Source organism: Adiantum capillus-veneris, chromosome 7 (genome assembly GCF_014529385.1).
Source record: "Adiantum capillus-veneris isolate H3 chromosome 7, ASM1452938v2, whole genome shotgun sequence".
Lineage (NCBI taxonomy): Eukaryota > Viridiplantae > Streptophyta > Polypodiopsida > Polypodiales > Pteridaceae > Adiantum > Adiantum capillus-veneris.
The window spans coordinates 118,661,692-118,689,296 of record NC_140937.1 but is presented as its reverse complement, the minus strand read 5'-3'; positions in this window follow the sequence as shown (position 1 = coordinate 118,689,296).

Genomic DNA, 27,605 nt, shown 5'->3' with positions numbered 1-27,605 from the left:
CACCCTAATCCCCAAAAAACTTGTAAGAGATGGTGTCAATGATCTGCTTAATTCTTTGAGAATACAATGATATTGTTGAATAAAGTTCCCACAAATAACATACACTCCCTAAAAATCTAGTTTCAGGAGCATGTGCTACATCAAAAGGCATCACCAAATACTCCTACAATCCAAAGGATGTCCTAAGCATGGTCTTGTATACATCTCCAGGAGCGATCCTAATTTGATAATAATAACTTTTCAGGTTGATTCTATTGAAAATAGTAGAACCATGTAGTATGTCAAATATATCATTGATCCTAGGTTAGTGAACACTAAGATGTTGTACTTGACTGAATTAGACATTTGTTTAGAATTCCTTTGTTTGGTTCATGATTTCCTCCTTCTGAGATCTATTTACTTTGTAAGGTGGCCTATTTGATGATGAGCTGCCAGGTATCAGATCAATTGTGTGATCTCCAGGTCTCTCAGGAGGTAGCTCCCAAGGAAAATCCTCAAAGAAACAGCTAGCTTGACCTTGCAAAAATCCATGTCCGTCTTTTTCTAAGTCTGACAAATTTGACTTATTATTTTCATCAAGTCATTCAAGTAGATCAAGTAAACAACGAGACTTGATTTTATTAGTTTGGAAATAGCCAAAGCTGATACAAATGGTACGGATTCACCCGTAATTCTACATTAAGGGTGATTTCTTTTCCTTTCTCATTCTTCAATGTGGCATGTCTTGTCCCGTAGTCGACCACGACACGGTTATTGTGGTACCAAGGGGTCCCCATGAGTACATTCAGATACATTTTCATGTTTGGGGCTGCTAAGAGTTCCTTGATAAGTGGTCCCATCTCTTCACGTGTTATGCCAAGTCGTGCCACCAAGTCAAGTGAAATGAACTTGGACTTGGCTCCACCGTCGAAGAAGATAAGGACTTCCAGATTAGGTGCTTTGCTCCATGCTTTGCACAACTCAATAATCTCATCCTTTGGAAAAAATCTGGCACCAGTCCCATCTTTGTTTGCACGCTCATTTGTCGATTTCGAAGTCTTTGGTTTGTCTTCAGCCTGCTCCTTCAGTGACGTGTTAAGGCATTTTGCAAGAATGAGCCCTTGTTCCCCACAATTGTAACACTTATCCTCTTTATAATATTTTGCACGCTATGTTATAGATCATTTTGGGCTGAAGGGTTTATTTTTTGTTGCTTTCCCATCTTCTTTTGGTTGTCAAAAAAATTTCCCTGTTGTGGCAGACAATGACTTGTCCATAGGATAGGTCAAGAGCCATAATGCATCCCAAAACAATCCTTGGCATGTCCCATAAGCCACTGAATGGATTTTGACTTTTTCTTAAGACAATAACGTTGAATCTCTTTTGGGAGTCTGTATTAGTAAAACCGCTCTACCTGATCCTTGAGAGTGATCTTCTGAAAGGAAGCCACTAGCAAAAAGGTATCCCAACCTTTGGCAATATGCAACCAAGGTTTCTTTCTTGGTCATTTCTCAAATGATGCCAAGTCATAATGACATCCCCCTCATACTCTTTTGTTAACCACACAAAAGTGAAGAGTCTTTTGAATTTAATCTCCTTTTTAGGTGCTTCCGTATGTAATAGCAGGGTAGACCACCATGTCTACCCATTACCTTTCAAAAATGACGCCACCTTTTGTACTTTTGAGGCTTCCAAGAAATAGCCCTCCCAAAAAAGAAATGTCAAACTGCTATATGAAAGCAAGGGCTCGATGGATATCTTTGAAGCCTGAGAATGTGTCAAACTTCATTGTTTGTCCTCCATCCTTGAACTCCTTGGTCTTCTTTCCCTTCTTCTCAAGATGGTTATACTAAGCCGGAAGTAGAGGGGGCCTTCTCTATCCATACATCATCCCGTCGGTGTCTGAACTATTGGAGGATAAATTATCCTCCTCAAAATTACAAGAATGCTCACGATGCTTTCTAAAATTCTTGCTCTTCTTTTGCATTTTTCTTCATTTTTGATGCTTTATGTTCTCCCCGCTAGAGTCAGAGATAGATAATATTTCTCCATTTTCAATGCTTTATGTTCTCCTGGCTAGAGTTAGAGAAAGAGATTCTCTCCAAATTATATGAAGATGAAGACGATCAACTCGGGTCGTCCTCAAAACCAACATGCTTCTTGGATTTGCTCACCACATCAACGTAGATTTTTGACCCAAACAGCCAGAGAAATCTATTGAGCAGCTCTCATTCCAAGAGCTCTTGGTAGTCTTCATCAGTTTATTGACCTTATGCTCAATGAGAATTCTTCTTTCCAGTACAAATATTTCTTGTATGCACCCGTCTTTGTTGTCTGCTTCAAGGCTGACCGACTTGAAAGGCAAGTGGATGGCAGCATGTGGCACAAACTACTAATGTGTCAAGCCACTAAATATTAAGAGGGTTAGGACTCCCTAGCCCTAACCCTAGCCAACCTGTAGATCCTTGGGCCAAGGGGCCTAAACCCTAGCAGAATCATAAGAAGAAGTGAGTCACCAACTTACAGTCTCTTCATCAAGTGGCCTAATTATTAAATAAGTTAGGATTTTAATCCTAACTCCCAACAGCTTATGGAACCTTAGTCGATGGGGCCAAAAAATATAGTGCATGCACACACACATGCACAAAATTGCGTAGAAGAGTTGATGATATGACAATTGTACGAACACCCATGTTTTGCGTTGATTGTTGCTAATGTGGTAGAGCTATATGGACGGTCCTTGAGGGCGCTAGCTTTTGGGACCAGATGCTTTTCCAATTGATTATTTTCATGTAACTGCTTTAAGATGGCCAAGGGCCTTTAAATATATAGGCAAGAATCACTCTTTGGCAAAAGGGCACCATAATTTGGGGCCAGTGCACCCCGGGGGGTGGAACTATGCCAATCCGTATCTTGTGTGAAATATTTCTTTCAGTTCAGCTGTTTGAAGTGCCTTAAAATCTATCTCAGTCTATTCTATATCATATATCTTTATTAAGATTTACCATTGGGCAAAGATGTGTGCACATATACATTGCATTGTGAACACCTATTCCATCTAGACATAACTCTATACATACACAGAATTGGCGTTTCAGTGAGACGTTTCAGTGAGGCCTTACCCTAGGGTGAAACGTCTTCGGGTGAAACGCCCATGTTTCGGGGTGAAATGTTTCGGGTTTGAAACATATTATGTTTACACTGGAACTTATAGCGGTATCAAAGCTCCATTCGTGTGCTTTTTTTAAAGCATATCGGTCCTTCAAGATCAAATAGAGCACGATGGTGCTTGGAGATTTTATAGTATTTTCTTTTCTCAAGAGGAAATCGAACCCACATGAGCCTACAGATGGATGCCATGGGGTTGAATGAAGAAGTAACAACAAGAGAAGGAGATAACAAAGGAGGAGTAGTTCCTTTTGCCCTCGAAAACTTAAAAAATGCTTTTTGACGCTCTTTTGTGTTGCAAAGGACTCTAAAAATCTCTTCAATCATTGAGAATTTGGATATGCAATAGAAGTCAAAGTTGATCCTCTTAAGGAGCCCTATGCATTGACTTAAGAAAATTTTGATTACGGCAATTATAAAATATTAGGGTTTTCAGCAGCAAATTAGGATTTTTGCAACATGGGTCAAAATTATGTTTTGGGTGCTTTTTGCAAACAACGGGTAATACTGGAAGCATTTGAGAGAAGGGAGTTGTAGATCCACTGAGTTTTACAATGCCAAGAGAACCATTTGTTTGAGAACATGTTTGAGAATATTGTTTAGAATTTGTTTGAGATGGATTTTATCTGTTTTGAACTAGCTTCAATGTCGATTTGAGATTGCTTGATTCTGGTTTTGTTACTAGTTTCAATGTTTTGGGGAACACCTTTGGATACTCATGGCTCCGGCTTTCCTAGGAGAAGTATTCACGACAAAATTGTGATTGCAAAGTTGTGTTCTACTCATGGCTTGGGCTTTCCCGGGAGGAGTACTAAAGAGAAAGATTGATTTTTGATCATGTCTAAATATTTGGTGGCTTGGGCTTTCTTGGGAGGAGATTCCAATAGGAAACAATAATTGAAATGCGGTGTTTTACTCATGGCCCAGATCTTGTTGGTTATTTGCAGAGGGAATATTGAAACCTCCAAGCGATGTAGGCTATAGTCTAGGGAGACTTTGCTTGTAAAAGACCTCTATATCTCATGGCCCATACCCTTTTAGGTTATTTGCGGAAGGAGTGATGAGGGAGTCATTGAAGAACTCATGGCCCGGACTTGGATGGTTATTTACGGGGGGAGTGTTCATCGGCAACTATATGTTTCTATGTCTTATGTCAGAAGACTGGCACAACGTGCCAATAGAAAAGAACAGATTGAACAGACTTTTAGCACTTCAATAACAACAAGTGAACTGAAAGAGAGACGATACCCGGCATGGAGTGGCAAAATTCCACCCCAAAGAGTATTGGCCCCAAACCTTGGCACCCTTTTTGGTGTTTCTTTAATTTACGAGGGGAGTGTTCATCGGCAATTGTATGTTTCTATGTCTTGTGTCACAAGACGGGCACCACGTGCCAATAGAAAAGAACAGATTGAACAGACTTTTAGCACTTCAATAACAAGTGAACTGAGAGAGAGACGGCACGCAACATGGAGTGGCAAAATTCCACCCCAAAGAGTATTGGCCCCAAACCTTGTCACCCCTTTTGGTATTTCTTTATATTGCATCAGCATAGTACAAGCCGATACTCCATGCTTTGCACCTTTTACAGGAAGCATGCCAGAGAATTAGCCCCTGGCCTCATATTTAAAGGCCCTAGGCCCAAAAGGAGTTTACATGAAAAGCCTTCAAACTCAAAAGCATTTGGTCCAAAAGCAATGCCCAAAAGATGCCATAGTGATTTACAAAAATATGTACAACTGCCACGTCAGAGCAGCAAAAATTGTGAAAATCTGTACAGACTGCCACATCAGCATGTCAATGCAATTTTTGAGTTGTCCGTACAGTTACCAAATCATCAATTTTTACGTTTTATTTTATGTGTGTGTGTGTGTGTGTGTGTGTGTGTGTGTGTGTGTGTGTGTGTGTGTGTGTGTGTGTGTGTGTGTGTGTGTGTGTGTATGTGTGTGCGTGTGTGTGTGCGTGTGTGTGTGTGTGTGTGTGTGTGTGTGTGTGTGTGTGTGTGTGTGTGTGTGTGTGTGTGTGTGTGTGTGTGTGTGTGTGTGTGTGTGTGTGTGTGTGTGTGTGTGTGTGTGTGTGTGTGTGTGTGTGTGAGGATCCAGCTTTATTTTAATTCCTTTATGTCACTTGGGCCCCATCGGATGGTGTCCCATAAGTTGGTAGGGCTTCTTCTTCTGCTATTTCTTGTTCTTCTTAGGGTTTAGGCCCCTTGACTGTGATCTGAAGGTTGGCTCTGCTCTTCAGTGACTTGACACGTCAACAGTTTGTGACACCCCCCTTCTTGAAAGAAAGTAATCGTCCACGATTACAACATATCTGCAAAACAATTCAAGTTAGCTCAAAATTTCTGAGGTCATTCGGAGGGACAATCAGTTTGCTCTTTTTTTGGTTGAGGAGATGGCTTCTCCTTTCAGCTCTTTTGTTAAGGAGTTGGCTTCTCCTTTCGCCGAGTTTGGAACTCTTGATATTCCGGCATAGTAAAATCAACCATCACACCCAGACTGCACTTGATCTTCCATGAGTGTCTTGATGCACTAAAATTACCTATCCAAGCAATCTCATATTAGGAATATTTAGTGTTTTGCACATCACAATGAAATACAAATGCTCACATATGCATGTTACCAGATGTAGAAACATAAAGTCTCCAATGAGCACTCCTTTTGCATAACCTAACAAGGTCCAGGCTGGGAGATATTCAACGACTCCCGCAACACTCCTCTCGTATAACCTACAAGGTCTGGGCCGGGAGATATAGAGACCTTTTACAACCAAACACCCGCAGATCGTAGCTTGCATTGTTTGAAGGTGCTGAGAGTAACCACTCCTCAGGCTTCTTAATACTCCTCCCGCATAACCATCCACGTGCGGGCCGGGAGTAACAACAACAATGTTTTTCTAACATACAACCAAATGCTCCCCAGACATCCCATCTGCATCGCTCAAAGGTTCAAACAATACCATAACAGCATATCTCACTAATCCACCTAGGAGTAAAATCACCAATCATTGAAACCAGTATTAAAACTAGAGTCAAACATTTCAAATCAGCACCAAGACAAGTTCAAAACAGATACATCCATTTCAAACAAATTTTCAAACAATACTTTCTCAAACAATGTTCAAAAGTATGTAGCTTTAAAAAAAAAACAAGTAGAGAGTTCATTCGGGGTTTTGTTTGGACAACCGGACTTTGAGGGACGGCTGGCTTGTCCTTATGCATCAGGGTGCATCATTCTTGTTGTGCCAAGGCATTCCCAAGAGAACATTGCAATTGCCCAACTTCATGATGTGGAAATCAGCTTTTCCATGATAATCTTGGATAGTCACTTCAAGAGCACCAATGAGCGGTACCACTTTCTGAGTTTGCCCCGTGGCTAGCTCGGCTTCAATTTCTCCACCCCCCTGCATCATAATCAAAGTGCTTCTCCTTCAACGATTCTGGATGGATGAAGTTCTCTGTAGCTCTGGGGTCAAAGAAAATAAGGGCTTTGAAGCCATTGACTTTGCCATATGCTCGACACAATTCATTTGTACTCTCAAGGTGTATGCCATAGATATCAAAAACTAGTCCAACAGTGGGTCTAGCTCTCTTAGCTGGAGGTGGCGTTGGGGTTCTATCAACTGTTGGTGTGGGCATCGGCTCTGCTGGTCTATTAGTGCAATGGGGACAACTAGAATGGTTAGAAAGCATCCAAAGCATCAACCTTCTTGTAGTAAGGTGTCTCATTGTTGAGGCCTTAAACAAGGCCTTTGCGGATGATTTTTATGGGACTCTTGAGAAGTTGTTTGTTGTTGTTGAGAGTTGTGGTTAATGGCGGGAGGTTCTTCTATGGTAAACTCTAGCTTTCTCTTCATCAGTTTGTAGCCGGCTGCGACATGGTCCATAAGCTCTTGCATGCTAGAGAATTTCTTCAAGAGACAATATTCCTGCAATGATGATGGTATTCCAATGGTGTATCGCTCGCATTGAGCCTCCAAGGGAAAGATTCTAAAGAAGGACATCGGAAGTACATGTCGAGAAACCTTTGGTTATAGTTGTCCATGGTTTTGGTGGCAAGCATTTTCAAGTCTCCCCACTCTTCCAAAATCCGGACTTCATACATCGAAGTCATGTAAGTGTGGGAAAAAACTGTCTTAAAAGCTTGCCAAGTCCTTGGAGCATGCGATTGAGGCGCGATTGAACTCCACCATTGCATAGCATTATCTTTAAGAAATCCCCTTGCTCGAGAAATCTTGGATTCTTCTGTATAGTTTCCCAAGGCATAGATGTTGTCAAATTTCTATAGGAACTACAATGCTTTCTTCCTATCTTTCACACCAATGAAAGTGAAAATTTTGACTGTCGTGCCGCCATCCTTGAAATCTGTGGGTTGGTTATGCGCATATCCCAGGTATGGATAATAATGGTATCCATATGGGCTCCAACCATTGTATCCTGGTGGCAGTGGAGGTGGGGGAGGTGGAGGCAACGGCACTGGAAAAGGTGGTTGCATTGGATCAGGGTCATATGGCTGCACCATATTCTTGAAGACTCCCCCAATCGGAATAGACGGCTGGGAAGGTTGCCAGTTGGAATCCCTCGTACTTTCTGGTGTCGGAGGAGGAGGTACCACCTGAGGCATCAGAGGGGGTAACATGTAATTCAAAAATTGTTGGAAATTTTTCATCATCAGAAGATTATAGTGAGGATGTCGCAAAAGAATGTCATGAAGCTCGTCGAAGAAACTGCAAATATTTTGTCGAATCCATGAATTCCATGTCTTGGGTTCTTTATGTTTTACGCCCTTTAAGACAGAACGATGAAGATAGGAGTGTGCCCAGTGCGCGATGAAGTAAGGGTGGGAGTGGCCAATAAGTCCGGGGTTGGGACCCAAAGATACTTCAAATAAGATTCCAGTAGCCTCTCTTCTGCTCTTTTGTGGGACTGGTATGCTTTCAGAAAAGCACACGTCTGATGCTTTGATACCACTTTCACAAGACGAGGACCATGTGCCAATAGAAAAGAACAAACTAAATAGAATTTTAGCACTTCAATAACAATTGAATTGAGAGAGAGAGAGAGAGAGAGAGAGAGAGAGAGAGAGAGAGAGAGAGAGAGAGAGAGAGAGAGAGAGAGAGAGAGAGAGAGAGAGAGAACACGCAACACAGTGGCAGAATTCCACCCCCAAAGAGAATTGGCCCCAAACCTTGGCACCCCTTTCGATATTTTTTTATATTGCATCAACACAGTACAAGCTTGTACTCCACGCTCTGCACCTTTTCCAGGAAGCATGCCAGAGAATGAGCCCATGGCCTCATATTTAAAGGCCCTAAGCCCAAAAGTTGTTTACATGAAAAGCCTTCAAACTTAGCCATCTCGAGGGTCGATCTCGAGGGTCTTTCTTTTAATTCAGTTGTTTTGAAGTGCCTTATAGTCTATCTCAGTCTGTTCTTCTTAGTTGGCACCTAGTGCCGTCTCATTACAGCAGGCCATCGTGAATGAACCTCATCAAGTGGATGACTCTTCAAATAATTTTCATATTGTGGGTCCTTGAAGTACTTGATCATCTTCCTGGAACAAGTGTCAACCTACGGTTGATGTTGGTACTCCATCCTCTCGAGATTGAGTGATGGGAATAGCTCATGCTCTTCCTACGATTCCTCGGAAGTAGGCCAGCTCCCATTGGAATCTCCATTGGTTTCTTCACTTGTGTGAGTAAGTAGAACAGTTTTCTCCCTGTTGATTCATTGTCTGAATCCATGTGTGATGCAATAAAAGGGATTGGATCCTTGGTAGAAAAAGAATCTATTGAGGTATGATACCATTGTAATAGACTTGGAAACCTCAAGCCAAAGATCTACAACAACAAACATGAGAAAACTGCGAACAACTGAATTGAGCTTGAATAAGGGGAGAGAGAGAGAGAGAGAGAGAGAGAGAGGAGTCAACACGAAGTAGTGGAATTTACGCTTCCACAGACACTCGCCCTTGAAGACTAGCACCCCTTTCAATATTTCTTTATTATTGCATCACAAAGGGAAAATGTTCAATGGTCCTCTCTCCTACAAATCTCCCAAGATAGTCTGCCTAAGATAGAGGCCCTAAAAACTCTTATATAGTACAAGGGACACAAAAGCTGACACCCTCAAAAGTTAGTGTTCCCAAAAGCTGCCAACTCAAAAGCCATGTGCTTAAAAGCTGTTAGAGTAGAACCCACTTTCCTTTTTGGTTTGGACGCATATATCAAATAGAATGTGAAAGTCTTACGACTCACTGACAACAATGGTGCCGTCAGGATCACTCTCGAGCAAGAAGTGAAGCACAACAAAGGTAAGCCAAAGGAGAACAAGTCTAGTACCCCGCACCAAACCCTCAACACCAACAGAATGGTAAGAACCATAGTAGCACTTCTTCTCAATCTTGCACTACACCTAGAGCACATAGCTCTTCACCTAGTAGTGATAATAAAGGAAAGATTGAGACTAAGCAAACCTCTAATTTGACACTGATGAAAAATATGATCAAGTAATAGTAGGAGGTTGGCTAAGTCTTGAAGAAAGAATCGAGTATGGAAAGAAGGAAGATGTTTTAAGTATCACACTAAAGGTCGTGTGAAGAAAGACCCCATAGACCCCACATCTTTTGTTAGTGTCATAAATGAGATAATTAGTGCGCCCCAAGTTTCTAATGATCATCCAGATGAGTCTCTCATTAAGTGTTATGGTCATGTGAATGGTCAACGCGTTGTGATCTTGTTTAATTTTGGTAGTATTTGTGATGTGATTAGTGATTCTCTTGACGTTTAGAAGCTATTCCAACAAAACCATCATAGTTTTTGGATGTTCTCCAGGCAAGTACTCTTCAATCACGCATGGATATCTAGTGTGCCAGTTTGTGTGAGTCACACATGTTCAAGTTTGTTCTTTCTCCTCTCTGGTTGTGATAGAATTTTTGGCATTAAGTGGTTCCATGAGATTGATCATCAAGTTAATTGGAAAGAAAATGCTCTCACCATCACTCTCAAGGGTGCCTCTCCCGTGATCATTTGCGGTGGGTAGGGTATCCCTTGTTTTTCATTAATTTCTCACTCTCATGTTTTGAAAGGGGATAAAACACACAACCCTGTTGAATTTCTCAGTAGCAAGATAACCAAAATCATCAAGAGCATGATAAGGAACCTCTCTCTATCATTCATTCGCTAAAGCATGAGAGTATTTTTTGTATGGTAGATATTTAGTAGTTCATAGAGATCATCAAGCCCTCAAGTGGCTCCAATATCTACTTAATGCACTTTGGGGGTCGAGCTAGATGGTCCCAGTCTTGTGAGCAATTTGGTGGTTTGATTGGTTATGATCCTAGTGAAGGTAACCCAGTTGCAGATGCATTTAGTCGCAAAGGATAGATTTTGGCTATGGAGTCAAGGTTTCCAGTACCCATTCAGGAGGTATCTTTTCATAGCATGAACATTCAGTGTGTAGATTTTGAGTCTCCAGTACCTATTTAAGAGGTATCTCCAGTACCCATTCATAAGGTATCTTTTCATAGAATGAAGTATGTAGATTCCAAGTCTGTCATTCGTGATAGTCTCTTGTATTTTCGTCACTGTCTTTGTGTGCTATCTTCTCATAGAAAATCCATATTGTATGATACACATGATTCACTCATGAATGAGCACAGAATCATGAAGATCACTATAGAAAAGGTAGAAAGATTCCATTAAAGGAATACACAGCGTTTCATTATTGTAGATTGTGTCAATAAGTTTTGCATGCTCATTACTTAATGCAGTCACAACACAAGCATTATCACAATTTTCCATCAAGTAATGGTGTTCCCTTTGTGGTTTGCCAGAGTCGATTGGTTCACGTAGAAAATTCAACTTTAGATCAGAGTTTTGGCAAGCACTCTTTGAAAATTTTGGCACTCTATCACAAATTTGTGATGTGGCATGGCCTTCAACTTGCATATCTTGGCCATGAGGCCAAAAGGGGTTAGGCTTACCCAACTAGTAGATTATGATCGAAGGGCCTTAACCCTTTAAAATAAAAATTAGAGCCCCAGATTACATAGACGTGCTAATGTGGCATATCTGTACGACAAGCCCGGATTTTACGACATTGATGATGTGGTAATTGTACGACGGGCTCACATGTTGGAGTCGCCGTTTCCTCCCGGTCTACATAATGACTCACCGGCCTCTTTGGAAGGATTGGCCCTCAAGGAGAGAAGCTGGTGGACAAACTCTTGTATGCATTAGTCTCTCTGGCCTCATGTTGTAGCTAAATAGCTACCCCTGTTACATCAAACGGTCCTCTTTGTGTAGTGATTTCTTCAGCAACTTCAATCTCATCACCTTTAGGCATAGTGTCCATTCCACTTCGTGTGATGACCATGCACTTAGTGCTAGGGCACTTGGGGTTCTTAGGTACTTAGGGAACTTGGGGTACTTGGATACTTGGTACTACTTTCACTCTGCATTTCAAAAGGCTTTTCTCTTACCTAGCCTGCTCAACTCACTCTGCGGGTGTGCCCCTCATCGGTCTTGTGCTCACACCAAGTTGTTTTTTCCCACCTCACGTCAGTTGGCTTGCCACAATTCACAAGATCTTCTCTCGATATAATGGAAAAGAGGAACAAGGGGAGGCTGCACAAGCCCTTATTTTTTGGGTCACCCATCAATCTTCAAAAACACAGAATAGAGATGTCGACATGCCCAAGTGGTATTGCGTTACGCACAACCTCAAAAAAGCAAAGGAAAAAATATATATGGTTCTTTAGGTTATTTTCTTGAGTAATGATACCGAACATAGCCAAAGAGCTATAATACCAGTGTAATGTGTAGTGGAAATAATTTAAGGTGATAACTAAGGATGAGTGCTCAATGCATAGTCAAGGTTCCATTTAGTTTATAAGATTGCAATAGACTAGAGAGTGAAGAGAGACATTGTGAGTGAAGGTTGTCTCCGTGATAGAGAGAAAAAGAAGAGACAAAGAGAGAGAGAGAGAGAGAGAGAGAGAGATCCTACAACAAACTCAAGCACAAGGCCCTACATTGATTTGTGGTGGTTGGTATCCATGGAGGAGTGGAAGTTTCTCACCTTGGCGAAACTGTGGTAAGAGCTGCTAGCGTTCTCTTCTGTACATAATATAGAACCACTTTTTTTGGGGGGTAGAGAGAGAGAGAGAGAGAGAGAGAGAGAGATATTAAATGAAATGTTATATTAAACATCTTCAAAAAGGTCAAAATGACCTATGAGACCAATATGATACAATCTTGGTGGATCTAAACATCTAATACAATGTCTAGGTACAAAATAAAATGAGTAAAATAAAAGCTAAAATGAACATCAGTGTCTGAGGATGTACTGCATCATCACTCATTGAAGAGCATTGTCAATTCTTGCCTCTCCCATGTTGTGCTTGAATAATCTTGATCCTCTCATGGAGACTTCATTGATGTCGTGGTGACCCTCATAGACGTGGGGTCCTAGCTCTCCCAAGCTCAATGGCTCTATAAATCAAATAAACTCTGGTATAGGTGGACTATGAAGTATTCTATAAAGCTTTCTCATTTGACTACCGACTTACACCAACAAATGGGGTCCCAAACCTCCCTCCAAGGCCTCCCCTCTCCATTGCTAGAGAGGTATTTGCTTTAAATTGCACAAATGCTAATAGAATGGTCCTAGATAGTGAGATGCTGATGGAATCTTGCTATTGATGCTTGGATATGAGAGGCTAAGGGCTGAAAATGCAAAACACTAGTGGAACTACTGAGATCTGCAAGTGACAATGACGCTATGGGCTAACCTGCTATTGCCGATGTCAAGGGTGCTAATGATGATGCTGAAGAAGGGCTAAATCTAAAAACACTAGCTGATCTGAAGGGTCAGGGCTAAAATTTGATGTCGTTGGTTGATGTGCTAGTCTGGGCTAAATTCTGCTAAAACTAGGACATGGCTGAGAACTAAAAATGTTTAGGATGAGATGGCTGAAAACGCTGATGGTTATTGATGAAAAATGCCAGGACAAACGCCTAGAAAATTCTAGGGCTGATGGTACTGTTGAGCTGGCTGCCCATCGGGTACTGTGGGTACTAACTTGTCTAATGGTGACCCTAGGGTCACCTTTATAGTGACTAAAGGCTAGGTTGAGCATGCATGGAAATAAATGGTATCCCACAACTTGGTTAATTCGTGCTAAATGTCACTTATTATAAAAAGTTGTTAACTCACTTTATAAGAGGTGGTTCATATTCAAAGACTACCTAGGCTTGGTTATCGATGCTAGACTATCCGAACACTCCCCAATGCCTATACCTAGCACACACTCGCTATGCTCATATGCAATCAGAGGGTGTGCAACTAATCTAAAGTGCCTATATATGCATGTCTTGCATACATGCTCACAAGGGTGCCTGAATATTCTTTAGGCTCCCCTAAACCCTAGAGGTAGGAGTTAGCTTGTCCGCTTGCACATAGGGTTAGATGTGCACTAGACATTCCTGTACGCAATGTGGAAATTTAGGCATGTGGTATTTGACCAGAGGTGCACATTTTCCACTCTTTCCTGGAGGATGGAGTATTTGTGACTTGGGAAAGGATCCGAATACCTACAATTTATGTTTTTACCCTCAATTTTGATGCTCTCTCTTGGAGCGGTCAGCAGCAGTATCTACTACAGATGTTGAATGTGTGACTCATGAGTCGTTGAGTTGAGATTAGAGGTGGGTTTAATTCCAACTTTTGGATGTCTTTGAGGGGTAGCAATTGGATGGTATGGTCACCTCATATTGTTCGACCTCGGAGTTTTCTTGCAAATATCCTTGTCCACAAAACCCTCACCTTGGAGCTACAAATTGCTCATTCCAACTCCTTGAGCCATCTTCCTTTTCAAGAGCTAAGATATGGTGTCAGCGTTTTGGCATCTCTCTCTTATTTTCTAGTCGATCCCAGAATCTCCCAAGTATAGGTAATAAGGAGTGAGGGCTATTTTGTGGCTCTGCCCAGCTGGAGTGAGGTAGTTTTTTGTTGTCATGATATGTCTAGCCATTTGCATTCCAGATTTTGGCTCTCTCTTTGGCTGTATAGGCTCCTCCAGGCATCAAATATTATATCCCAACCTTGGTCTATTTATCTCGAGACCCCAAATGGGTGTAATATGTACTCCTCATTTTTCACCCTTTTTCTTTTTTTAGCCCTATTTTATGATGTGGTGGGAGTTGCACTTGTGTGTTAGGCAAATATAGAAGGGGGTAAAAACAAGGTCATCTACAGTAGACGAGGGTACTTCCTAAAAGTAAAAATTAAAATTGCTGGTTCGAAATGTTATTGAATTATGCTCGGTAGGTCATAGTAGTAAATGATATAAATTGTGATCCATGAAAATACTAAATTATGGGCTGTGAAAGATCTATATGTGGTTTACAGTAGTAACTTATTGAAAACTGTGATGCAAGAGAGAAAGTATTTAAAGATCTGAACCAATATTTGTGAATGCTAAGGAGATATAAGAGAAGGATAGCTACAGGCTTGAGTATATTACAAGTGCGGGATCAGCTGGTGTATCTAGGAGTGGTCATTATGAAGGCGATACTTTGTGGAATATGTGTCGTGTATCTCCAATATTATGGAAAATTAGGCATATAGAGCCTCCGACAAAGTCAAATTGTGACATCGAACCATCTTACTAATTACGTAAAGTTTATATCAAAAGAGTTCAAAATGCAAATTATATAATCAATCAGTATGTCTTGCCAATAATTATTTCTCAAATGATATGAACAAAAAGACATTGCCGAAAAGCATTGTAGCAAATTGATTGAAAAAAATAGCGTATTTAAAATCTAGTCTCAATAGAATAACAGGGAGCTTGGAAACTAGACATCTATACATAAGCAATTTGTGGTTTGTTCTCTTCAGTAAGAAAGAAAGCCCAAAGGTGATACATCTTCTAGATTCGGAGGCTTTTCTGCATATACCATTTCTTATGTTTCTGCAAAGAAAAAAGTGAGCTATAGTAGCTAAGTTTTTTGGGGGCACCTCCAAGACTTTGTATCTTCAGATGATAGTTTGATTTTGTGGATGGGCCCAATGGCAAGATCAATAATCTCTTGAGGGAGATTTTTCAGTCGTGGCAGCTTTGTGAAATCTATGTTACTCCATATATGGCACATAGCTTTTTGCTAGGGATGAGGTGTTATGCCAAATGTCAACACGTGTGCCTATTCCATTAACTCTTTACTTGGGTAGTGATTTAGTCGACATTTATAACTATTTTTTGAGAGTTGAGTCTTGCACCACGAAACAAATGGACTTTGTTTCTAGACTCTACATGAGAATCGTAGCAAACATCTTAAAGCACGAGAAAATGTTTATAAAATATTAGGGGCTTCTCTTTGATACTTACATTTCGTTGTCTCTTCATAATTGCTACATTAAGAAGATTGTTGTTCTCATTTAAATGGTGGAGCCACTTGTATAACCATATTCACACGTACACTTTGAGAATCTTTGTTTGTATTTTTGAGGGCAATGTATACTTTGGGCTTTGCATGGCTCTATGTATATGAATATTCATAGTTGAGAAGAATCCATTTGCAATATTTTTAAAATATGGAAGACATGATACTAAGTATCATAGCATTGAGACATCTGAAATCCAAATGAAGAAATAAAATATAGAGCAGTAAGTAATTTTACCTTCAGAAAGAAACAATAAAACAAGTACGGATGGGATACAAGCAGCACTTGTACATATTGTATCAATGACTAAGGCAATATGTATGTTTTTTGAGTCTTTTGGTCATGGAAAGGTTGCTCAACGATACAGTTAGAGAAATGGAATATTACTTCTTATTTCACTGCACTTTGTTTGAAGTTGTTTGGTTTTTTCTTCTAGTTTATCTCAAAGTTGTTTTTTTATAATAGTGATGGTGTATTTACTTCAAGAAGTTTATTGTGTAGTAGCTCAAAAGAGTATTGTTGTTATTTGTCTTATACTATATTAAATTTGAAAGACTTGCTCATTGTTTTTCAAAACCTTTCGTATATGTTCAGTACCAAATGAATTTGTTTTGGCGCGATATTATTTTAGAGGAGGTTGAATACAATAGATTAGTGATTATGACACGATTGGGAAAAAACGTGAGACATATAGTAAAAATTATTACTTTTAATGTTCGTAAAACAAATTTTCTTTGTCTTGAGCAATAGTTTTTTTTTCTTGAATGATATACTACAGTCTTCAATATTGTGAGTTCGTAATACTGATATGTATTTCGAGGAAGCAAATTGTGTTCGTAAATTGACCGAAGACACTTTATAAAAAAACAAGAATATAATGTCTCTTAGAGCAAAGAAGGATCATTCTTTTTGTTCTGTATTCTTTTAAGTAGTATTAAAACAAGGTCTTTTTTGTATTAGTAGTATATAGTACTATAATTCGTAGTCATTTGTTTCAATGTTCTTGCAATTTTTTAAAATCTATATGTGATTAGGTGAATTTATGTATGTAGTTATTAGTAGTTCATCTATTTTTTTTTTAGTACAAGCTATTGTAAGTTTTCCTATCGGTAAGATAGTCTAAGATCTTGTTTTTTTTAATAATATGGAAAATACATGTTGTTAAATGGTTGTGATTCTGATATGTACTAAGATTTTTTGTTCTTAAGAATGTTGTGTTGCTAGATATGAGAGTATATTTTTGGTCTTATTGTATTATTTTAATTGGTGTAAGAAAGTGATTTGTTTTTATATTGATACATAGACAGCATCATGATCCGACCAATATACAGGATAGTTATTTATTTCGAGTATGGTTTGTGTTCTTTTAGTCCATATGTGATCAAGAAAACTTACATACATAGTTGTTGTTAGTTTGTTTACAATCTGAAACTTATTCTTGTTTACTAGTTGTTGTAATCTTAGTCGTTGATGAGATGGTCTAAGAATATCAATGTTGAGATCACCGAGAATAAGTAATTGCATATCATGAGAGAATGTAAGTAAATTGTCTCAAGAATATCAAGAAATGGCTGTATATTTTTTTTTGGAAATCGATAAATTGTTATTATTTGTAGGTGTCTTACTTCATTAGCTCTAAATGTTGCTTTGTAATGTCATAAAAATCAGATGTGTATATAGTTTTTGAAATGAGTATCATAGAAGAATCATATATAATTATTGTATTGTGCAAAGTTTGAGTTGAGATCAAGTTAATTTTCTGCTCCAAAACGGTAAACTAAGATTCATTGTGTTGAATTCCTGAAAATAGATTATATCACTTGATTGTTGTAGAGGATGTAATTGTATATCATTGTAATATTTAAAGAATGATTTAGTGTTTAACGTTGTTACCATGATGCTATCTTTGTTTGTAGAATTCAATTTTGGAATCATTGTATTCCATTTCGATTCTGTAGAAAGTCTACGGGCCGGGTTTCATTTTCGACGTCCTTGTCTAAAGCAAAGTTTTCCTCGTGCAAAGGATCTAGTAACTATAAGTATTCCAGTGTTTGTACACGTGAAAAATCTGTGTAGGTTAATCCATGTTTGTTGCATTTCTTCAGAGAAAATGCCATTATCTGTAATGAGAGTCCTTGGGAACGGTGCATCGTTCAAGCAGAAGCTTGTTGAACTGGAAATTGTATCCGGTATATTCATTTATTGGTGTTCGATCCTAACTAAAATTCTTTTGTTGTTGGAAATATGCATGTCCACATAAGATCCATGGTAGAGTTATGAGGAATTTATACTTTGTGCGTGTTCCTTGTCCTATTTGTTTGTTTAAAAATTGAATCCACATAAATTTTTTTGCGTTGTACGTTGTAATAATTTTAAAATATCCATCTGTCCCATTTATGAGACCATCAAAGATATCATAATTTCTTGCACATAATTCAACCAACATTGATGGTTTTATTTTTATGATGGTATGTAACAATCTTGTTTGCGTTGGTTAAAAATTGCAGGATTAGTTATGGGGGACATGTCTACTGCGACAAGAGTAAAGGTTGGTCCTTCTGTCAATTTAAGAACATCATTATTATATTTTTGAGTTTCTTGTTGTGTATAGAATAAGTGAGGTACATGAATCTCATGCTCAATTTTCTTTAAGCACAATGTGTTCAAAATTTTGATATCGGTTTTTGTCTACTGGGTAATTCTGGTTCTATTCAATATGTCTATGAAGGTCGTGTCATTTTGCCGCATAACTTGTGTTAGTTCATATTGCATAAAGTAATTTTTTTGGATATTTGGTGTAAGTGGATTAGTGTCTAAGAATATCCATTTATCTCTTATAGGTGGAAGCTGATATAAATCACCGAAACAAAAGATATGCAGTCCTCCAAATGGTAGATGGTAAATATGTTTGATCATTTGGAGACGTTTATTTATGTATAAAAACATTCGTGCTCCTATTAATGAAATTTCATCAATGATGAAAGCTTTCAATTTGTTATATAATTTAGTCAGATGGTCTAGGTATAAGTCTGGAATCTGTGTTAGAGTTTTCTGGTTTATTGGTATATGCAGAGCTGAATAAAATGTAGTTCCATCAATATTATATGTTGCTTTACCTGTGTATGCTAGCTTAAGAACTTTTGGCTTCATCAATTCACAATTACTATTGGAATTATAAAACCTAACAAGTTCTTCAATGATTACTCTTAAGAGAGTTGTTTTACCTATTCCAACTCCACCTATTATAAAAGAAAATATTTGGCTTTGAGACTCATAATGCAATATGTATTGTATATCAACAAAAAATCATCGTTGTTGTCCATTAAGATTTTGTATCTGCATATAGTGTTGAGATGTTTCGAGAGTTGAACTAGGAATTGTTAGTATTTGGTGATGCTCTTTTTTATATGTTTTATATCCTATTTTTTCAATTTGAGTTTTCCAATTTGAGTGTCAATATCGATAATTTCTATATCCGTTGTATTCGTAATTTTAATGTAGGTATTGTCATCATTGTCAGAGCTTGAATGATTCTCTGTATTTTTATTTAGTTCTTTAATATTATTCCATTGGTTTTGAATTATATTACTTAATTAATAGTTATATCTATCATAATTTTCTTATATTTTCTTTTCATTAGATTCAAATACTTCTTTCCATGTTATATACCCATTTAAAAGAGTATCTTCATTGTTTTGAAAAGGTAAGTGCATAAGTGCCATTTCTCTATAGTAGTCCTTAGGATCTCGTGCTTTGTTATATCTGATTGATCTAATTACTTTTTGTTTTTTTAAAGATTGATCATAATTATATTTGGCAGCCATGTCTACTAATGTTCAATCTTCTAAATGCGGTGGTCACAAGCAGTACTTGTCTATGATTGATTCTTTTATTATACTATAGATTCATCTCGTAAGCCTTCCAGGTGCCTTCCAGTTCTTGTGGATGTTTCAAAACAAAATCACGGTTATTTTTTGGTGTTGTATTTATGAATTGGTATGTACATGTTGCATGGAAGAGGGGTAACGATAGAATTATATAAATTGCTTGTTGTATTGGCATTTGTTGCGTGTTCAGTAATGCTGATCCAAGTTGTTTGATTCGTTTAATTATACTCGTCTTTTCTATTTTTGCATGTTTTAATATTTCTTGGAAGGTTTTTGTAAGAGTGTTATCGACTTTCATTAAATATGAAATACAATATTGTGTTGTTATGTATGGTTCTAAAATGAACTGTGAGTCTATATTAGCTTTCCAAATATTAATAAGATATTTTGTGAATGCATTTTTTTGTATATTTTATAAGTTTCTCCTCAAAAAAATTGTTGGTCTTTTAATTGTTGATTGTATTACTCTTAAATAAGTAGTCTAAGTCATTTCTAGAGCGAAGAGAAATTGGAAAAACTCAAGGGGCTTTCTATCCTCGTATACTTCTAGGTATTGCTGAATTTTATTAGCATTTTCTTTATCACTAATTTTTATATTTTCTAGAGGTTTAAGAATAACTGTATCCAAAAATGGTGGTTTTGAAAGTTTAAATCTACATTGTTTCTTACTATGTTTTTTACATGCGTGTGTGTAGGAATCTATTTGACTATGCTGCAAATGTTCTGTGATTTGTATCTTATCATAAGATATGTAATGATCTACAAAAGTGATTATTTCTTTTTCGTTCGTTCCATTGTAAACTAGAGCATTATCAATCCAAAGAAGACCGTGATCGTGTTCACTTCCACGTGATTGAAACTCCATGACGAAGAAAAAATATTTGATTGTACCATATATAAATGATGCACGCTTCAATGTGTCTCGTAAGCATGCTATTCTGTGGTTATAATACCATGCACATATAGCTAGATATTCTCTTATGTAGTCTTGTAAACTTGGTTGTTGCTTTTGGAGTGGTTTGTCTTTTGAGAAAGTTTGTAGTGCTTTTTGTAATGGCTTCCAATTACGTTCTCCGCTTGTAAATGTAACAAAAAAATTAGGTGGTCCAAGCTGACGGATCATTGCAAAAATATTTTTTTGTACTTGTTCATAATAATCTAGCGATATTCGTAATCGTTGAAGATCTCTATAGCCAATATTTGAATGCAGTATATTCTCTAAGGTTTTCTTTTGTTTTGACGTCTTTGACACATAGTATTCGATTGTTTAGTGTAGCTTTTCTAAGTCTCATCCAGATGATCAATGAGTTTGATGAATCATTTTTTTTATTGCCTTGAAAAATATGTTTGTTTTATGGTTAGTAAATCGTCGATCTTTGTTTGTGATTTCCCACTGGCAAATGTCAAGTATGTATATCGATAGGGTCAAAGTGGTTTGTAGTGTCTTTTCCCTTCTTCGTAGTCTTTATCGACAAATATACCTAATGGTTTTTTTGTTTAGAAAGGTGCAGTAGTTAAACTATTTGAAGAAGCATCAAAAAAGTCGTTCCAATCTAAAAACTGTGTATTAAAGTATTTGTACGTGGCTCAACTGCTTCTTCATACAGTTCGCCATTTTCGATATTGCGATTTCAAAGTTTGTATTATTCAATGAACTAAAATCATGTATATTTCTATTAGATTCTGAAGGTCGAAGACTAAGGATCTGTTGAATAAATTCTTTATGAATTTGTATTACATATTCTTTATATAACGGAGTATAAATCAAATCAAGTAAAGCTTCAATTACATGTCGTGGTTAATTCTGGCCACTTTTATAAAATGATTTATATTCTAATTTTTGTTTTATGGCTATTCCTATAGTTGTGTTTTCAATGTTTATTCGAGGCAATAATTTGTAAATTATGTCGATCGTTGTTGGAATATTGATTATACTTCCTCGTAGTAAAAATTGTCCATAGTGTAAATATTGGTGAATTTGGCCAAATGCGTTTCTTGGTGCAGTTAAACGTCCTTCAAGCTCATTAAGAATATAGACCGATGGAATAGGTTCATTCATTTGAATAAATGAAGGCGAGGTAAATTTTGGAGTTTTCTTTTTTTTACAATAATATATGCAACTAGTACATAGTTGGTCTTCTGATGCATCGTTTTGGTTCAGGATAGACAAGGTATCATGCTCAATCATTCGTATTTTGTATATATGATTTGAAGTTATCTCATTAGAAAAACACAATCGTTTACAACAAACACAAGGATTTATGGGTATGTCTTGTGTAGCTTCATGAAATGATGTCATAGTGTACTAGATTTCGCTCTTGAAATCGTCGGATATTGTATCTTCTTCTGGTTTTTTTTCTAGATGTCTGTTATTATTTTTTTAAAGTAGGAATTTCATATGTTTTCTTACTTTATTGAGGTTGTTTATTGGTATATTGATTTGGTGCAAAAAATTAGTACAAATTTCTTTTTTCGATGCTAGTCGATGTTCTTTGTAACAATCAAGCAATTTCATATTTGTATACGAGCTCCATTTTAGTGGCGTAGTATGTTCCATATTTTCAAAACTTTTAGGAGAGTTTTGTCTTTTCAACAACTCTGTAAGTGTAGTAGTAAATGCATCCAATAAAATCTTGATTTTGTTTTAAAAATATATATTATATATTTCTTGTTTTTTCAAATGCATATGTTTTCAAAAAAAATTAATATCTTTTTCTCAAATGTTTTGCTCCAATTTGTGTATTTTTTCTTGTTTTGAAGGGTAAATTTATTGTCTTGGCTACACTTATTTCTAGCTATTATTGTTATTTCCTGTGCATACTAGTTTCTTATTCTGGCATTTGATGTATTGAGCTGATTTTATTTTATTTATTCTCCTATTTATTAGAATAAGAGGTTTATAATGTCCTTTTTCATATTTGTCATGAAAAAGTAAATTCAATATTTTATTATTGCTCTTGAAGGTTGTATTAAATAATATTATATGATAAAATGAGCCCCACACATTGATCTTCAATTTGAGAGATCGTGCGATCCAATATAGTATAAGTGCATCTCTCCATAAACCACCTAGAGGTAATGGTAATATCATTCGTTGAATATATTCTTCTATAGTCTCAATACCACGAGTTTCTTGTATAAAGGATGGTGCTAAATGGATTTGGATTGTCTCGATATCTACAGGATCATTCTTACAAAGTCTTTCAACTAGTTCAGTGATGCTTCTATGTCTTAGTTCTTCGCTCGTAATAATCAAATGTTCTTGTGTGTTTTGATCGCTAAGCAAAAATGCAATAGAATCGAACATATAATCACCAACATTGAAATTAAAATTTTTGACTATTTGCAAATCACCAAAGCGTGGATGTAATAGTTTCTTATGTTAGTACATATTTGTGGTTAGTAGTAAAAGTAGGTTGGTGTGAGACTAAGGGCTCAAAATGTCCATTATATGCAAGTCGATCATCGTATAGTATATGTAAAGTTCCATTAAACTCAGACGAGTATGTAATATATGTTTTCTGTGAGGTCTTGGACCATAGTGTCACACTCTTATTTAATAAGCGAGAAAACAAAAATATGCAGAAGTGGTCTCCCGATAAACCTCCAATCTATGCTGGTAGTTGCATTTTTTCAAAATATTCATTTAAAGAGTAGACATTGTGCAAAGTCAATAGGATATCAAGCCACAAAAAGTTTTTAAAACATTTTCGGGCTTCATTATCATAATTGTGTAAATAGGATATGAAGCTATTAATGATATTTTTGGTAGTATAGCAGAGGAGATTGTGTTTTGCAGTAAATAACTAAGAGTATTGAACAAGCAGTCACCAGATACATATATATAATCTTTCAAACATTCTAATCTTGCTTCAAAATATGTACAATTCTTATACAATAAGCTGCCAACCATTTGTCTTGTAAATTTTTGATAGTTTTTTTCTTGGTTTTTACAAGGAAATAAATTTTATCAATGTGTAAAACGCCCGTGTTTTATACAAAATGACCAAGTTCATATACAAATATGTATTCTTTTTTCTTTTCTCAGAACACGCAATGCTCGAACTATTCACACCAAGTCTCTGTAAAAGCAAGAAAAACATTATTTTGCAGTCAGAATGGTGGATGTGCATCTAGTCTACCTGAATTTACATTTCCAGTGAGCATGTTACAGACTTTTGAAGAAGAAAATATAAAAACGTGAGAGGTTTTAAAGAAAAAGTACTTTTTTGTTAAAAATATACCAGTGACAATATATACCTGTGATGATTCAGCAATTTTAGTCTTTTTGAAAGATCCTCCTTCGTAATCTACGATAGCATTTGCATTATTTATCTTGAAATGGCCTTGAATACGTGCAATAATCACTTTTTTGTAGAAATCTTTTTTATGGTTTTGAAATAATGTGTTGATTGCCTCACTTATATCAACGAGCTTCATGAACCAATCATTTATTACAGACACATTCATACAAATCCCATCACTTGAATTGTCCTAGTCATGTATGGGATGGGCTTCACTCGAATATTTTTGGAGCATCACGTACAATATAATGCAATTGTGTTGATATTAGGCATAGAGTTGGAACTGTCTTGGACTCTGCAGCTACAACGTTCACATCCGATATAAAAAGGACAGGAAAAACCAAACAATTGTAGAAATAACAATGCTTTAAGCTTCACATGTATATGTATATGTATATGTATATGTATATGTATATGTAGAGAAGTGTGCATAGATATATACATATCTTCTTTTTTAAGTATTTGAGTATAATATATAATACTCTAAATTACCTCTTTTAACATTTTCAAAAAATCGGTAACATACTGTAAATGATGTTTGTAGTCGTCAGTAACAAGGACTGCAATTGAAGACATGAGAAATTGCAAAGACCGTTTGCCTCTATACAAACTAGTTTTGCCACTCACAGCAGAACCATAAGAAGTGGCTGCATTACTGTTACCACCCTTTCTTTGAGAAGCAATAAAAGCCTGTTCAACTGCACGCTGCCTAGTCCTGTTTTTTCTAGAAAGTGACTCTTGCAACAGCAATGTGCATAATGCATCGAACTTGACAACTTCAGGATTTCCTTGGGTCATCAGTCTCCAAGTACTAGCAAAAGTCTGGTAGGAATCTGGTAAGGCATCAAGAACAGTCTGCACAAGGGAACTGTCTGAAATGACTTCACCTGCAGAAATAAGTTGCTAATTGATATCCTTGACACTAGCAAGGAAAGTGTCCATATCATCTTCCTCATGCATAATCTTTGACTCCAGCTCTTTACGCAGCAAAGCAATTTTAGCCTCATTGCGGCTTGCATAAAGACCTGCTAGAATATCCCAAGCCTGTTTTGCAGATTTTGCTGAACGGATGTGAGGAACAATGGTGCGCTTCACAGACAACGCAATCAATGCATGAGCCTGCGCATCCTTAACATCCCAACGAGCTTGTTCTGCCGTAGGCAAAACAACTCTAACAGCTACAATCCTTGCAGCAAGACCTGCAACATCCTCAACATCGCCTACATCCTCAGAACCAGGACGTACATCAATGCCCTGCACAATGTTCCAGACACCCTTTGACACAAGAACATGTTGCATCATATAAGCCCACATAGGATAGTTGTCCCCATCCAACCTGTCCTCAGTAGCAAACATCTTGAACACATCTGTGTTATTGTTGTCAGCCATGGTAAATGCTGCACCTGATGTGAAAACTGTCCGAAAATAGGAGAAACGGAGCGGGAACAACATGTGCTATATAGCACAAACTGTAGAAGACTATAAGGCACCTGTTATGCAGAAAACGGCATTGACAAAAATTCTGCATAAAATGACGAAATAGCCTGTGCACTACTGCCTGTAGTGGAAACGGAGGCCGAAATGAGCCCAAATCAAAATTCTGAGCAGACTGAGCTCTATGAGCACACCCAAAATTTTTGTCGACCTGCGAACGCTCTCCAAAGCTCACTGAAATCGGAGAAAGTGAGCAGGCGTGTACTGGAGCAGCTGGCGACTAAGCCCGGGAGGACATGACCTGCTTTGATACCAATTGTTGGAATTTGTGTTGCAGAGAAACACACACAGCTTGGAGAAGACAAAGGAAGCTCAAGGCACACAATAGAGAGTGTGTTACTTAGTGTGCAATGGAAAGATAGAAAGCCCTAGAGTGATGGGCGTATATACAATGCACGGGGGGAAAAACCTCCTAAAGAGGGAAAAAATGCCCCGGCGGTCCTAGTGTGTTCACACACATCACTACCACATGTATATGGTAACATAAATTTCATTATTAAATGTCATTTTGAGCCATTTTAGGCACATCTATTCCTTACTCTCCCCTCAACATTTTCTTTCCGTACCTACATCAAAGAAAGTTCATGATACAAGCTTCCATTTGAGCTATCAACCTCTGCATTTGAATGTCATTTGACCAAGATATGTGCTTGCAAAATCTTGGATTTCTCTGCTTATTTTGCAACCCAATTTAATTTCACTTTGTGAGGAAAGGTCTCGCACAAAAGATCATGTGGGGCAAGTGGTTGGGAAGTTTGACCATTTTGTTTCGGGTGTATGTGAAAAGGCTGCCCAAGCTCATCAAGTCACCCTCGGCATCTACTGGCAACGTGGCATCATCTGTATCTACTGATGATTCAATGGTGGGCCCACCCGATCAATTTGCCATGCGTGCAGCTCACACTGCCCATGCTCCCTACCATACTCATCGGTGATTCCTACAACTGCCGCATACCACGACAACTGCATCATCATCATCATTGCTACCTCCTACCCTCCGCCCGCTAGCCTCACTGCAGTCGAGTGTAGCGCTCACTTTTCTTTGGCGGCCCAGGTCGTCGTCACCTCCTCGAGACTCCCTCGTCATTGGCTACACAACACAAGCGGCCTACATGCAGTTATTGTTCTTTTTTTTTCATTTTTCAACTTGAAAAGTTCTCTACAGATTCAAGGTCTCATAATCGACTTCTGTTGGTATGGTTTCTACACGCTCAAGCTTGGTTTCAGTACCCTCTTTTGTTGCATCTTCCACACGCCCATAACAACCCACACGTGCGCGCGCGCACGCACACACATTGTTGAGTACATTGAACACATAACCACTGACTATAAATTGCACATAACCGCCTGCTCGTTTCAATCACCTGGCCTCGCTTTGCACCTACTTAGAATTTCGTTATATCAAAGTGAGCTTTAGTAATCTCTCTCTTTCTCTCACAATTAAAACTCTTAAATCTTGCAACCAAGCACAAAAAATTAAAATAAATCATTTCTAAGGAGAAATAGTGCTCGTGTAAAGAGGTAGACATTGGCTAGGAGAGTCTCCTAAGCTAAGACCCCTCTATTAGCGCAATGGAAGAGAAGGGGCTTGGGAAATTTCACGGGGTGGGCTTTTATACTTGGCAAACCAAGTTGAAAGGCTACTTAATTGAAAAGCAGTTGTGGGGAATAGTCAAGCCAATGCTCACTGATCCGACATCTACTACTGATGCACAAGTTTTGACACGAGCTATGAGTGCACAAAATCAAGCCAAGGACGAGCAGGCATTAGAAATCATAATCACTGCACTACATGACAATTATGTACACTTTATTTATGATTGTGATACCTCATCAACTGCATGGGAAGCACTAGAAAATAACTTTGGAGCTAGGAAAAAGAAGAGCAAAGTAAGCTTAAAGAAAGATTTATACAAATTGAAAATGGAACATAACAAAGATATTGCAAGCTTCATCAATCGCCTCAAAAGAATGACCACACAACTAGCTTATGTAAACAGTGCAGTACCAAAGGAGGATAAAATTGTGATTCTTCTAACAATCTTACCTCCTAGCTTTGACCAAATCATGACCATCATTGAGGAGAAGGATCCAGCACCAGATTTTCAAAATGTCATCAACTCTTTAATGTCCGAGGAGAAGAAGCAAGGGAGGTGTAACATTTAATGGGGTAGTAACTTATGTATAGCAGAAATTAACATAGACATAGTGAGCATTTCATTAAGAATAGATTCCGAATGAGCATAGCAAGAGTGCTTGGTTGGAGAGAGAGCAACAAAGCATAACACCTCGTTAGAATTAGGCATGAACAATAATTCAAAAAGAG